Below are 13,848 nucleotides of genomic sequence, written 5' to 3' on the forward strand. Positions count from 1 at the left end.
CTTTCTAAGCAGAGTAGGAACAAAGACCAATAAAATTGCAACCCTTCAAATCCAATCTTCTAAATTGAAGCAACAACTATAGAAAAAAACTATGAAGTAGCAAGCATCCCAGAACAATAAAGATATGTACAACAACCTACATTATTTTTCTTTTAATTTATCAGGAGTACAACTTCAATTTATGAAACCTTCAGAAGTAAGTTCACAAACTAAGCCTCCAAACAAAGGGGGGACTTTAGAGCCTTGTCTACATGGACATGTGAAATTGGGATACTCTTGAGAAATCAGTAAAGGACCATCCAGGACTGAAATTTTTTTCTGTACTTGCAAAGCGTGTTGTAGCTATCCTCGAATGGAATACTGCATTTTTTTAAAAAGAAAGCTACATTTGCTTAAAGGTGTCATCTTTCAAAGGGATGTGGCTTATGCGGACTGAAACATTGCAATCTCGGAGCGTGATGCAGCAACAACTACTTTCGACTATGCTAGGGATGGTGGCTGGAATGGCCAGAGAAGCCTTTCACGTGGAACCCTATCCAATTCAAATATTTTACAAGTGCTCGCAGAAAATCCTACATTTTCTATCGGGGATACCAAACCATGCAACCTATTAATGTAGCTTTTCCTACTCGTGTCTTAGAGACTCCACCATTTGAAGAAACTCAGAAAACTCCTAAGTGTATATCAAAGAAAAAAATGGTGAAAAATAAATCTCTTCTAAGAGAAAGTCTAATGATTTTGAACCTAGAAGTCTGAGGCAAAAAAAATAGAGAAAACCTCTTGTCACAAGTGAGGAAGGCTGAAATGGGGAAGTCAATATTGTCATGAAAGAACAAAAAAATATAGATGTTGTGATTAATGGATATTATTCTTGATATTTCAACTATTCCTATTCCTATTTGCACTTGCACTACAGTGGCTCAACAATGTTACAAGTGGGGGAATGGTGGATGGCAGTCTGCTTGTCGCACGAATAGTATATCTATCTATCTCCTCCTGATAAATCCCAATAGGCGAGGTACCCATGTGGCTGGAAGAAAAATGAGTGGAGGTGCGTTCAAGCAATTGTTATAGAGGTTTGGGGTTGAAGGTTATAATCTAAATTACCCAACTGATTTAAATTACCCAACGAGTTACTTGGCAAAGAATGGTACAAATAAGTTTGTTACTATCAGGTAAATGAATCTCATTACATAAATTATCTTTGTTTCATTGTCTTCACATGTTACTTCTTGTTCAATTGAATCACATTCACTCAACCACAATATGCACATTATTAGAGGGATGATTTTTGGTAGGATATAAATGGAAATTGTACTATCTTTGCACCTTATATTACTATATTAAATCTAAGTTTTTTAGTATTTTTTTTTTAATATATTATTGAGAAAAATTAAATTAGACATGTATGTCATATGTTTTCATTTAGTGAATTTTAGTATCTGAGGGTTTGATCTATAGGTTTATGACTATGAAAAAAGTTCATACTAACAACCATATTTTTCAATTAATATGGGACTGGAGTACCTTAAACAAGCCATGTCTACATTTCAGGAGTCAGTGTATTTTCTATTATGTATTATGCTTTGGATCACAATCACAAATTTTGAATTCAATTTAACTTTTGAATAATATATTTTGTCATTGTAAATTCATTCATTCAATATGCTTGTACTAATCAACTTAACACAAAATTATTCTATCATTCACAAATCTATATTATATGAATAAATATATATATATATATATATATATATATATATATTCACAAGTTCTCATAAGAGAGATGTTGTAGTTTTGATAAATAAATGTACACATTTAGTATTTAAAACTTTTTTATTAAACCTTACACCATAATACAAGCTTAAAAAAAATTGTCTCGACGAACTATGACATTTGTGCACTACCAAATTTTAAGTGCCACCTCTCTCTTTTTACCAATGAAATTTATGAATATAATATTTCAAACTACAATAACTATTTTTACACCTCCAAAACTAATTATGAGTAATTCAACATAAAGTGTTTCCTTATCGATTTTATTTTATATATTTGTTATGTCACCTTAAAGTTTGATTCAATGGATGACTTATCACAACCTAAAGTGTTCCCTTTTGGATTTTATGTTTTTGTTATGTCACCATTCTAGATTTGACCCAATCAACGACCATTGGGTTCCTTTGAACTATTCATTTGCAATGGAAGTCCCATCAAGTTACGACATTTGTTGTGCAATGAACGATCAATGACCATGAAATGAACATGATTTTAGTTGTGACACTTCATTCAACTTTATTTATTACATGCATGCTTTGTAATAGATGGCGTAAGATGTATAAATGACTTCAAAATGTTAGGTGGAATTTTTTTTAGGTTGGAGTATTTGAATGTTCATTGTAAATTATTTTAGGTATATGTTTATGTTAAGATGCTTTGTATTGGCCCAATTTTATCAAATAAAGAAGATGTTATAAGTGCAGTTATCCCCAACTAAATATCAAAAACTACAAGATGGACCATCTATCTTTTGATGTCAAAGAATTTTATCAAAAACATTGACTCTACCATTAATAACAAAAACTTTTGATAAAATACTACACCCCTTCTCTTCCTCCTGATTTATCACCACACACCATGATGGTGACCATTTTGGGTGAATGCCATACATTGTAGACTATCATCTTTCATGTTATAATTGTTATGTTTATGTTAAGATGCTTCACATTGGGCCATTGTTGGCCATGATTACTCGTTAAATTACCAATGATATATGTTTGTATATGTTGTGAGGCCTAGTTCTTGAATTATATAATTGGGGTTTGATTACTCATTATGCAATTATAACTATCTAATTTGATACTTAGGGGAGAAGTATTTATCTATGTTTTATTTTGAAGGGTTGGAGGTGTATTACTGGCAACTAATATAATGAACAAACATACGCACATTATGTTAGGCCCCTATAATACTAGTGTATTCCCTTATTATTATTGTCATTGTAGCCCCTTATTGTTATTGTTGTGCCCATGTTGTCCCCATATTTTTATTATTGTCCCCCATAGAATCTCACTATTGTTATTGTTGTGCCCTTACATTATTATTGTTATGTCGACTTTGACTATATTGTGACCCCTTATACTCCTATATATAGAAAGGAGGTCTTAAAATTTGTATCATCCAATAATTGTTCGTTTGTGTAATGTAAAGGAGGTTTCCCCCTCGAAGAGGCAGATTTAAAGTCGCTACTCTATCTTTTCTTCTATTTTGTGCGTTGGTTGCATAACAATTGGTATCAGAGGTTTGGATTCTAGGGTTTCGCTGCTTCAAACACGTCATCGTGTAATTTTCGCTATAACTGATTTTCTACGACGTTTCAAAAGATAAAATTAAAACCCATTGGAGCCGAAATCTTGATGAACCTCTGGTAATAATTTCCAATCTTGTCTCGCTATATATTTGGAGATATGATTAGAGAAATTTAGGGTTTTGGCAGGCTCCCGAATTATATCACAAACATGTGACCTGGGGAAAATCGACTTAACTTTCTCTCTGAGCATTAGATTGAAATTTTGTAAACAAATACAGAAAGAGAACAAACTATAGTTTTTTGTTTATCGGTTTCAAGTCTGAAGGTCAAAATAGTGACGTGGAACTTTGTACAAGTTCACTTTACTGAACTAGTCTATAATCAGGCCATCGTGGAAGATTTGGAATAACTATTTCTTGGAGAATCCAATCTTGATCAGACTTGTGAGGTTGGAATGAGAACTCAAAGGGATACCATGGGAAGAAATTTCAGACCTTTAAGATCTGCAATTACAGAGATAAAACCAATTCAATATCGAGCTCCTACAAAGCTAAAAAAGGTGTGTAGTATTTTTACAATTTTGCATAAGTTTTGTTTGAAAAATCAGTTTGAAGGAATTCAAAGGACATAGTGAAGCATAATTATCATTAAATGATGCCTCAAAGAAATAAAATGGAAACACCTAGTAAGCAACCTGAAATCTCTAGCATGAATCATGAATAAGAGGAAGAAATGCAACATGATATATCAAAATTATGAGACCAAGTGCAACAAATTTCTCTCTCACAAAATTAATAGAAGCTAAGTAAAGGCATGGAAGCTAAGATGGATGGTTTAAAGAATGACGTGGAAGCTAAGATGAATGGCGTGGAATCTAATATGGATGGTGTGGAATCTAAGATCGATGGTATGGAAGCCAAGATCGATGGTATAGAAGCAAAACTTAATGGAAACATGGAATATTTGAAGATAGATTTGACAAAGTTGCTACAAGAAATGCTTACCAATGGTGAAAGGGTAGTAAAGTAAACTCATGATGAGAACAAAATAAATGTTAATCAATATTTCATAGAATCTAACGTTGCATTAAAGAACCACCATGTTCCAAAGATCGATATGAGGAAGTTTGATGGAAAAGACCCCGTAACATGGATACTACAGATGGAGCAATATTTCTATCTCCATAATGTGCAAAACACATAAAAGGTAGGTGTTGAAACTTTATATTTGGAACACAATCAGTTTGTATGGTATCGATGGCTTTGCTCTTGTAAACAAATTGTCACTTGGGCAATTTTTATGGAAGAAATGATAGCACATTATGAGGATATAAAAAGCAACACCTTTTTTATCCAATTGATAAATCTCAAACAAAAAGGTTCAATGGTGGAGCACATTGAGGACTTCTAAAAATTGAATATAAGGGTAAAAGATATTCCAGAGGAGCATAGGATTGATGTGTTCATAGGGACATTAAAGGATAACACCCAACATGAGGTTCGCATTTGGGAACCTGATTCATTGGAGAAGGCATTCAAGTTGGCAAGAAAAATTAAAAGCAAAATTATGGCAAAAAGGAAGCCTGCCAATCACAACTATAAAGATGGAAGTGTTTTTTCCCCTAGACTTCCATAATCTACAAGGTTGAAACCACAAAAATTGGAAGAAAAAAGAGAAAAAGGGCTTTGTTACAGTTGTTATAGTAAATACTGTTGACACCTAATCCGAAACGGATGGGTGAACTGGACAGTCATCTAGAAGATGAACTGATCCATCATATGTATGTATATAAATAATGTGTTAGCTAATGAATAAAATCAATCAGTTTTGTCTCTCGTTCAATGTGGAGTTACCCTGGCCTGACATGGTAAATTTCATAAGTGTGTTGAGAAGAAATTATTTTACATAGATTGTGAAGAGGAAGAGGAAAAGGAACAAGAAACATCAAAAGAAGAGGATACACACTAGAAACAAAGCCTAGAGAAAGAAGAAATGAATCTAACCATATCTTGTAATGCATTGGATGGAATAACCACTCCTCAAACTATCAATATAGAAGGACATATCAAGAAGAAAAAGGTAATAGTGTTGATTGATTCGAGAAGTACCCATAATTTTATTCATTGTAAGATAGCGGAGGAATTGAATTGCTTCTTATATCCAACACCAGAGTGTCAAGTGATGGTTGAAAATGGAAGAACAATAAATTTCTCTATAAAGTGCCATAATATCAAGCTATCCATGGGAGAATATGTGTTGAATAGTCCAATGCTTTCCATTCCAATGGGTGATGCTAATGTTGTACTAGGAGTCTAATGGCTACAATATTTGGGTATGATAGATTTTAATTTTCAAGAAATTTTCTTGAAAAAAGAAATCAGAAGGAGAGGAAGTTGAATTAAGGGGCATGGCAGGGAAACCTGGAAAGGTAATCAGCTCTAATGGCATGACAAAGCTTCTAAAGAAAGAACAGCGTGTCGTAATTGCAAAATTATGTTAGCTAGAGGTTCTCACGTTGAAATCATCTATTTCTCCAAATCTTCAAAAATTCTTGGACAATCATTCCAAGGTATTTGAGACTCCCAGAGGCCTCCCGCCTATTCATGATCATGATCATGCTATTCATTTAATTCCAATAATTGTTCCTCCAAACATCAGGCCTTACAGATATCCCTATGGCCAAAGGTGTGAAATTGAACATATGGTTGCAGAAATGCTAGAGGCTAATATATTTCAACCTAGTCAAAGTTCTTTCTCTACTCCAGTAGTATTGGTGCACAAGAAGGATGGATCATGGAAAATGTGTCTGGATTATAGGGAGATCAACAAGCTCACTATAAATATTTTTCCCATTCCCACCATTAATGAATTATTAGATGAATTGCATGGACCAATTTATGTCACCAAGTTGGACCTTCGTTCAGGATATCATCAAATCAGAATGAAGATCGAAGACATTCCGAAAACATCATTTAGAACGCATGAGGGTCATTATGAATTTTTGGTCATGCCTTTTGGCCTTACCAATGAACCTTCTAAATTTCAAGGTTTGATGAATTCCATTTTCAAACCCTTCCTTAGAAAAATTGTGTTAGTATTTTTTGATGATATACTAATGTACAACAAGCCTTGGAAGGATCGTGTTCAACATGTTGATAGAGTGCTCAAACTATTGGAGGAGAAACAATTATATACAAAAACATTCAAATGTTTCTTTGGAGTACAAGAGGTGGAATATTTGGGTCATATTGTATCTAATGAAGGTGTTAAGGTAGACCCTAGAAAAATTAAATCCATTAAGGAATGGAAAATCCCCACATCCATAAAGCATCTACGAGGATTTCTCGGGTTGACAGGGTATTATCACAAGTTTGTTCAGAATTATGCGAGAATAACAGCACCTCTGACAAAATTATTGAAGAAAGATGCATTTTCTTGGACTCCAGAAGCAACTGAAGCCTTTGAACATCTTAAAGAGGCAATGTGCCAAGCACCAGTATTAGCTACGCCAAACTTCACAAAAACCTCTATTGTGGAATGTGATGCCTCAAGAAATGGAATTGGTGTTGATTTATTGCAAGAAGAAAGACCCATTGCTTTCAAAAGTCATCCAATCAAAGGAAAGTATTTACACAAAGTTACTTATGAGAAGGAAATGTTGGAAATACTACATGCACTTAAGAAATGACGACCGTTCCTAATGGGAAGACACTTCAAAGTAAAAACATATCATGATAGTCTTAAATAGTTTTTAGAACAAATATTATCTTTAGAAGAGCAGCAAAAATGGGTCACAAAGATGTTGCGTTATGACTTTGAAATCATCTACAAAAAAGGGAAGAAAAATGTTGTTGCAGATGCACTCTCAAGAAAGGATGAGGATGTGGAAGCATTTATTTGCGCCATTTATATTATCCAACTAGATTGGATAAATGAAGCAAGGGATGAATGATGAAGAAGTGTGGGCACTCATTCAAAAGTAACAAGACCCCATTACATATGATACATTTAGCTGGAAAAAGGATTCGTTATGGTACAAAGATCGCTTATATCTCTGTAAGAATTCCCAACTCAAACAAAATATTCTTATGGAATTGCACACCTCTCCCTTAGGAGGGCACTCAGGATTTTTAAAAACTTACCACAAGGTTAAGAAGGAATTTTTTTAGGATGGCCTTAAAAATGATATTCAAAATTTTGTGGCGGAATGTTTGATTTTCCAACAAAATAAAGTTGAAACAATTAAGACCCTAGGTCTATTACAACCATTATCCATTCCAAGTCAACGTTGGGAGGAGGTTTCAATGGATTTTATCACAGGTTTACCCAAGTCCGAAGGAAAGAGTGTCATCATGGTGGTATTTGATAGACTTACCAAGTATGCACACTTTTGTGCATTATCTCATCCATTTAAAGACAGTACAGTTTCTACTACATTTATGGAAACAACTCAAAATCTACATGGAAACCCAAAGATTATTGTAAGTGATAGAGATCCCATTTTCACTGGAAATTTTTTGACAGAATTATTTTCTTGTCTCGGTACTCAGTTATCTCATAGCTCATCGTATCATCCTCAATCTGTTGGGCAAATTGAGATTGTGAAAAAATGTTTGGAAGGATATGTTTGTTGCTTTGTATCTAATAAATAGACACAATGGGTCAAATGGTTGCCTCTGGCTGAATGGTGGTATAACACTTCCTTCCATATTGCAGCAAAAATGGCCCCATTTATGGCACTTTATGGATATCATCCACCATCCATCACATCATATTTAAGATAAAATTCTAAGGTTAAAGCAGTGGAATATCACATAGAGCAACAACAGCTAGTTCTCCAACTCTTAAAGGATAACCTCACTTTGGCACATAATAGAATGAAACAACGGGTAGATCAACATCGGATCGAAAGACGTTTTGATGTAGGTGACTGGGTATTTCTACGGCTACAACCATACAAACAAATCTCCCTCAAGCAAGCTAAGAATAATAATAAATTATCACCAAAGTATTATGGTTCGTACAAGGTGTTGCAAAAGATTGGTACTATGGCATACAAATTGGAGCTTCCTACCACTTCCCAAGTGCACTTGATTTTCCATGTTTCATGCTTAAAGAAGGTTATAGGTGAAAAGCTCCCAGTTCAAACAATATTACTAGAACTTTATGAGGAAGGAAAAATAATATTGGAACCTAAAGCAACCACAGAAACAAGAACTCGGCAGCAATGAAATCGATCAATTTCATAGTATCTCATCAAGTTGAAGAACTTACCTGCTGAAGATTCCACATGGGAGGATGAGAATTCTATACAGAAGCATCCAAAACTACTCAATTTTCTGAAGGAGAGGTGCATGTTAGGCCCCTATAATACTAATGTATTCCCTTATTATTATTGTCATTGTATCCCCTTATTGTTATTGTTATTCCCATGTTGTCCCATATTCTTATTATTGGGCCCCATAGAAGCCCACTATTGTTATTGTTGTGCCCTTACATTATTATTGTTATGTTGACTTTGACTATATTGCGACCCCTTAAACTCCTACATATAGAAAGGAGGTCTTGTCAATTGTATCATCCACTAATTGTTCATTTGTGTAATGTAAAGGAGGTTTCCCCCTCGAAGAGGCTGATTTGAAGTCGTTTCTCTATCTTTTCTTCTATTTTGTGAGCTGGTTGCAAAACACATTAATGGAAGACAATGCAAAAAAATATTGAGACATAGTTTTCCCTTCTTTACAATGTATTTGAGTCAACGAGACATAAGACAACAACCAACACTAAATAAATTATCAACGACACAAAAAAATAAAAATATTACGATTAAATAAGATCTAGTGCCCCTTTTTAATCCTCATTTTATAATTTCATGCAAGGTTACAATTGTATATGATAAAGATATAGGTGGACGAGATTCAGAACCGTGAATTTGCATAATTATTTAATGGAAATAGAAAGTCCCTAGTGGAGAGTGGTTGCAGAAACACTTGGGCTTGTAAAAACCCCGATTTAAAATATTGGGTGTAGGGCAAACATGAAGTAATAAATAACTAAATAAATAAAATGTTAAATGATTCAATTTAACTTTGGGATGAAGTTCCTCAAAGAGGGGGAGTATGTAATGTCCCCTAATAATGATAATAATATAAATAATAAATAATATAATATAACATTAAAATATAAGAAAATATTTCAATATATTGTGGGTTGTTACAAGGTCGATACCAAGCACAAACATGTACTCAACCACCTTAATATCATAGATATGGTAGTGTTGAGTAAAGCCAACTGCAACAAGAAAGGTCTCAAAACATTCATTTTCATAATGAATTTGCAAGTTCCCAGCTAAGAGTTGCACAACATTGTTTTCTACAATGCGATAGAAAATCCAATTCGGATGGGTTAGCATTTCAACCATTTTGTCCAATAAGACGATCCTTTTAAGAACATAATGTAAGTATGAAATCAGGTAAGTTTTGGTTAATTCTCGTGCTTTGTGTTTTGTGCCTCTTTTCAGGGTTTAAACATGTATTGATTGATCCTTTTGGTGTTTCAATAAACATTTAATAAGTAAATTGAAAAACCTATTTTCTTCAGTTTTATACTTGAACACAATAGAAGGAAAAGAGATTTGATGAAGGATATTCTTAATTTCAACTTGTAGTATATGGATAATTCTTCTATTCTTTGGATTTACGCTAAATCATAGAACTTAAAAGACTTGTTTCAGTGGGAATTTCTTCGGATGCAAGACCTGTGGGTAGAGTGGACACTTCACCAAGAGATTGGCTTAAAGAATTGCCACAAAGAGGTTTGAAATATTTTTCCAAAAAACTTGTTGATAGCAGAGCATTCACAAACAAGTTGTAAGACTAATTTTCTAGAAAGAGAGATGGTTCTTTTAATGGAAAATGTCCCTTTGATGAGTCTCCTTTCCAGCTCAAGGAGCTTCGTGAGTTCGATTTTTCTCTAGAGGGTAATGGTTTCCAACAATTGCTTCGCATGCCCGGTGGATTGGTTGCGTCCACTGCAGGTGCAATGGAAGGAAATGCATATCTTGCAATATAAGACTTTTTTCATGTTGGAGCGCAAAGTTTATGGGAAGCATTTGGAGTAAGGAGGGATTGACGCTATTTTATATAAGTTTTTCATATGGTGTGGGATCAAAGTTTCATACTGTGGAGAACGAAATTGCAAGGGGAAAAGTTGGAGGGTTTCGTGGAGCAGCTTTGGTAGTAAAAAATAGTCGGAATTCACAGGGGAGTGGGATCATATTGTAGAGATTGCACTAATGAGGGATGATTCTGGTGGTTGGTCTCAAGAAAGCACAAAGGAGGAGGTTACATGTAAAAATGTGTGCACAAGTTTCAAGAAAGCGCTTTCGAAAAAATGTGTGCACAGGTGTCACTTGAAGAGAAGAAGCGTAGACACGTGGCAAGCAGTTTTGGAATTTTGAGGGGGCCTAAGGGTCAAATATGCGTGAAACGTGTCACCACTCATGAGGTGTCATATGGAGTAATGACATCATATCGGAGGTCAATGTATCGGAGGTTGAGGATGTCGGCACTTTGTAAAACTTGATACTTGAAAAAGTTTTGATAAGGGGACTCTGATATTGGGACGGCATCACAACCACAAAGACTAAAAGAACCAAGGGCGTTGAGCACTTAACTAAGGAAAAATAGCCCTCGACAGGAAAGAAAACACTCTAGTAACTCAAGGCTAAGCGATAGGTCACGACCCTCGGTCCTATGGTGAGAAATGCAGGAAGGGCTAAGCAAAAGGAGCTCATCATATCAGAGGTCAGAAATCGAAAGATTAGAATACTGCACCACAGTGAAAATTGCGATATGGAATTTCTCCAATAAGAACAGTATAGAGAGTTAAAGGCATATGGGTCGGCAGTTGCAAGATTTAATGCGAGAACAAAGGAGTTGGTCTCAGGAGTAATGGCGACTGTCAAAGATCATTGGATCAAGGAATCAAGGACCACGATCCGCGAGAAAGAGTGTTGGGTTTGCCTTGAGGTGATATAAGCCATCTTTGTGCTCCAATGCACTTCTTCAGTGAGTAAATTGAGGTATGTGACTCAAGAAGCCGTGTGTAGGTCACCTGAGAATTAATTTCTCAGCATGGAGCTCCATGCAGTCATGCAATGAAAGACTTCTAGGTCAATCTATGTTTCTGCACTGTGGCAAGAAACCGACAGTTGATCGCTCCCAACTCCAGAGAGTGGGTAATTCAAACAGTTAAGGTGAAAGAGACAGGTGAACCGACCGAACAACTAAAGAGGAACATCATGGCAAAGATGTGGCTTGATCGGAGGCCATCACAGGAATGGCAGGGAGATATTTTCCTCAACCATCATTCAATTTTCTTTATGTCTATTATTCTGTAATTTTTGCATTTTCAAGAACGGAATCAAATCTTATTGTAATCATTTTGGGAAGCAGAACCTTCACACGCCGAGACAGTTAGTCGATTAGATAGTTGGAGCTCGATTGAGATATTTTTTAACTATTGTTCAAAGCTCCCCCTCTCCTTATAAATAGAGGGAAGAAACACTTAAACAAGGTTCCAAAATTTCTACATTCTAGAGGCCTGAATTATGCTTTTGCAAGTTCTGAGCTCTGTTTGCAGAGAGAGTGGTTCCACTTTGGTTCAATTTTCTTTTTCATAAGGTGCTCGGGCATATACAATTGTTAAATGTAATGGACTGGTGATTTGGACTCCATCTTCAAAGATTAATGAAGCAGTTTGGTTGATTCCAATTGGAGCAATGCGCAGTATGTTTTCCCCTTTGTATATCATTTCATGTATGTCTTTCCTCTTCTGAAATTGTGTTATGAAGTTGCCAGTTTCACTCTCTCATGGTTGTATGTATGCTGCTAAGTAGTGAGAAGTACCTGTGTAAACACATATTTACTTGTGTTATTTGATAGTCTGCAGTACCTATGTAATCACATATTTACTTGTGTTATTTGATAGCCTACAATACCTGTATGTAAGCACAAATTTACTTATGCTAATTGGTGACAAATGTATTCATGAGGCATAGAGCTTGAGACCTTAATTTGTGCTCCACTTTTTCTGCATTTTCACCTCCTCACTCTTCCATATTTATGCTGGAGATTGTTGCTTAGGATTTTGTGTTATGTCTAGCCCTCTGCATCGATTTCCCTCCTTTCCTTCCTCCTATTCATCTATACTACAATAACAATGTTAAACTGTGTATTGTTGTGTGTCGGCCACTAGAACCAACACATTTCTCTTTGAGATTAGCCATATCTACCAATGTTTATTTCGATCTATGTGTTTGCTTGATTTTACCTTGGCGAAGGGTTATTGAACCAATTACATGACATATGGAGTGCAATAGAAAGCCTTTAGATAATCTTCAAAAGCACTCCTCTCGAATTCCCTAGGAACTGGTCTCCTATCAACCCAAAGGTTGTCTCTATGAGGCTTCTATATCTTCTAAGAGAAATTGTGTGATAGGAGATAGAAAAAACTACAACATCTTTCTGGCGTCATTGCCGGGGAATGAATCAAAATATTTTTCCCTAGGTACGAAAATTTTTACATTCCCTCTGTCGGGTGAGAAAGGGAAGTGTGGGTTGAAGATCTCTCACCTTGGTGACTTCACTGTTTGAATCTTACTATAAACATCTTTCTTTGGCCCGCAATAATATATATCAATTCCAAGCCTAACTAGAAGGTTCGTGGAGGAGATGAAAAGAGTTGAGAATCAAATATCAATTTGGGGGCAGTGGTGCATGCCTATTTTAGTTGTTGAGTTCCAAGAGAACAATGTGATAAGGTCTAGTACTCAGATGTTGGGATAGTATCATTGGAAGGTTTACCTCACTTGTATGAATTGAGCCCTATGCCTAAGCAGGAGTTGTATATAAATAAGCTCACTATGTGAGTGTTTAATTTTCAGTTTTTAGAGTTTGTAGTTTTGCATTTCAATTTTATGAGGAAAGGACTCCTAGCAAACAAAGTTCCACGGAAATTTTATGGCTTTATAGGTTCGATATATTTTTGACTCCATGCCCAATGGTGAAGCCTACTAGTCTGCAGATTCTCAACAACTTTCCATCAAGACACTGTCCCCAATTGGAGCCATTGTTCACTTACTGCAAAATTTGTTTCTAGTTGTCCAAAGAGTAAATGAGAAGAGAAGTTTGCAGTCATTTTTCAAGCAGCAGAAGGACTCAACACCTAAATCAGACCCTCTCCATTGGAAAGTTCTCTAAATAAGATTTCCAATGATATGTGGAAGTCTAAAAATGAACTCCTGGATCAAAAGATACAATCTATTGAAGTTCAAGGATTGAAGCCTTAGGAAGGAATATCAGAGGTTCGATATATTAGAGATCACATATTGGAGGTCTAGAGATATCGACGATCACAACATCAGAGCATCAAGCATATCGACGATCGCATATCAGAGGTACTGAATATCATAGCATCAACACATTAGAAGTTCGGTGAATCAAAGAATCAAAACTTCTTAAGGTGACAACCTTTAAAAA

At 35.4% G+C, this 13,848-nt stretch overlaps 1 pseudogene; it reads left to right on the plus strand.

Annotated features, from left to right (window-relative positions):
- Positions 1-257: 257 nt before the first annotated feature.
- Positions 258-1,179, plus strand: LOC149168275 (protein BASIC PENTACYSTEINE7-like; annotated as a pseudogene).
- The last annotated feature ends 12,669 nt before the right edge of the window (positions 1,180-13,848 follow it).

This window comes from Pinus tabuliformis, chromosome 4_2, assembly GCF_031772625.1.
Source record: "Pinus tabuliformis cultivar Carrire ecotype Pingquan chromosome 4_2, CPIR1, whole genome shotgun sequence".
NCBI lineage: Eukaryota > Viridiplantae > Streptophyta > Pinopsida > Pinales > Pinaceae > Pinus > Pinus tabuliformis.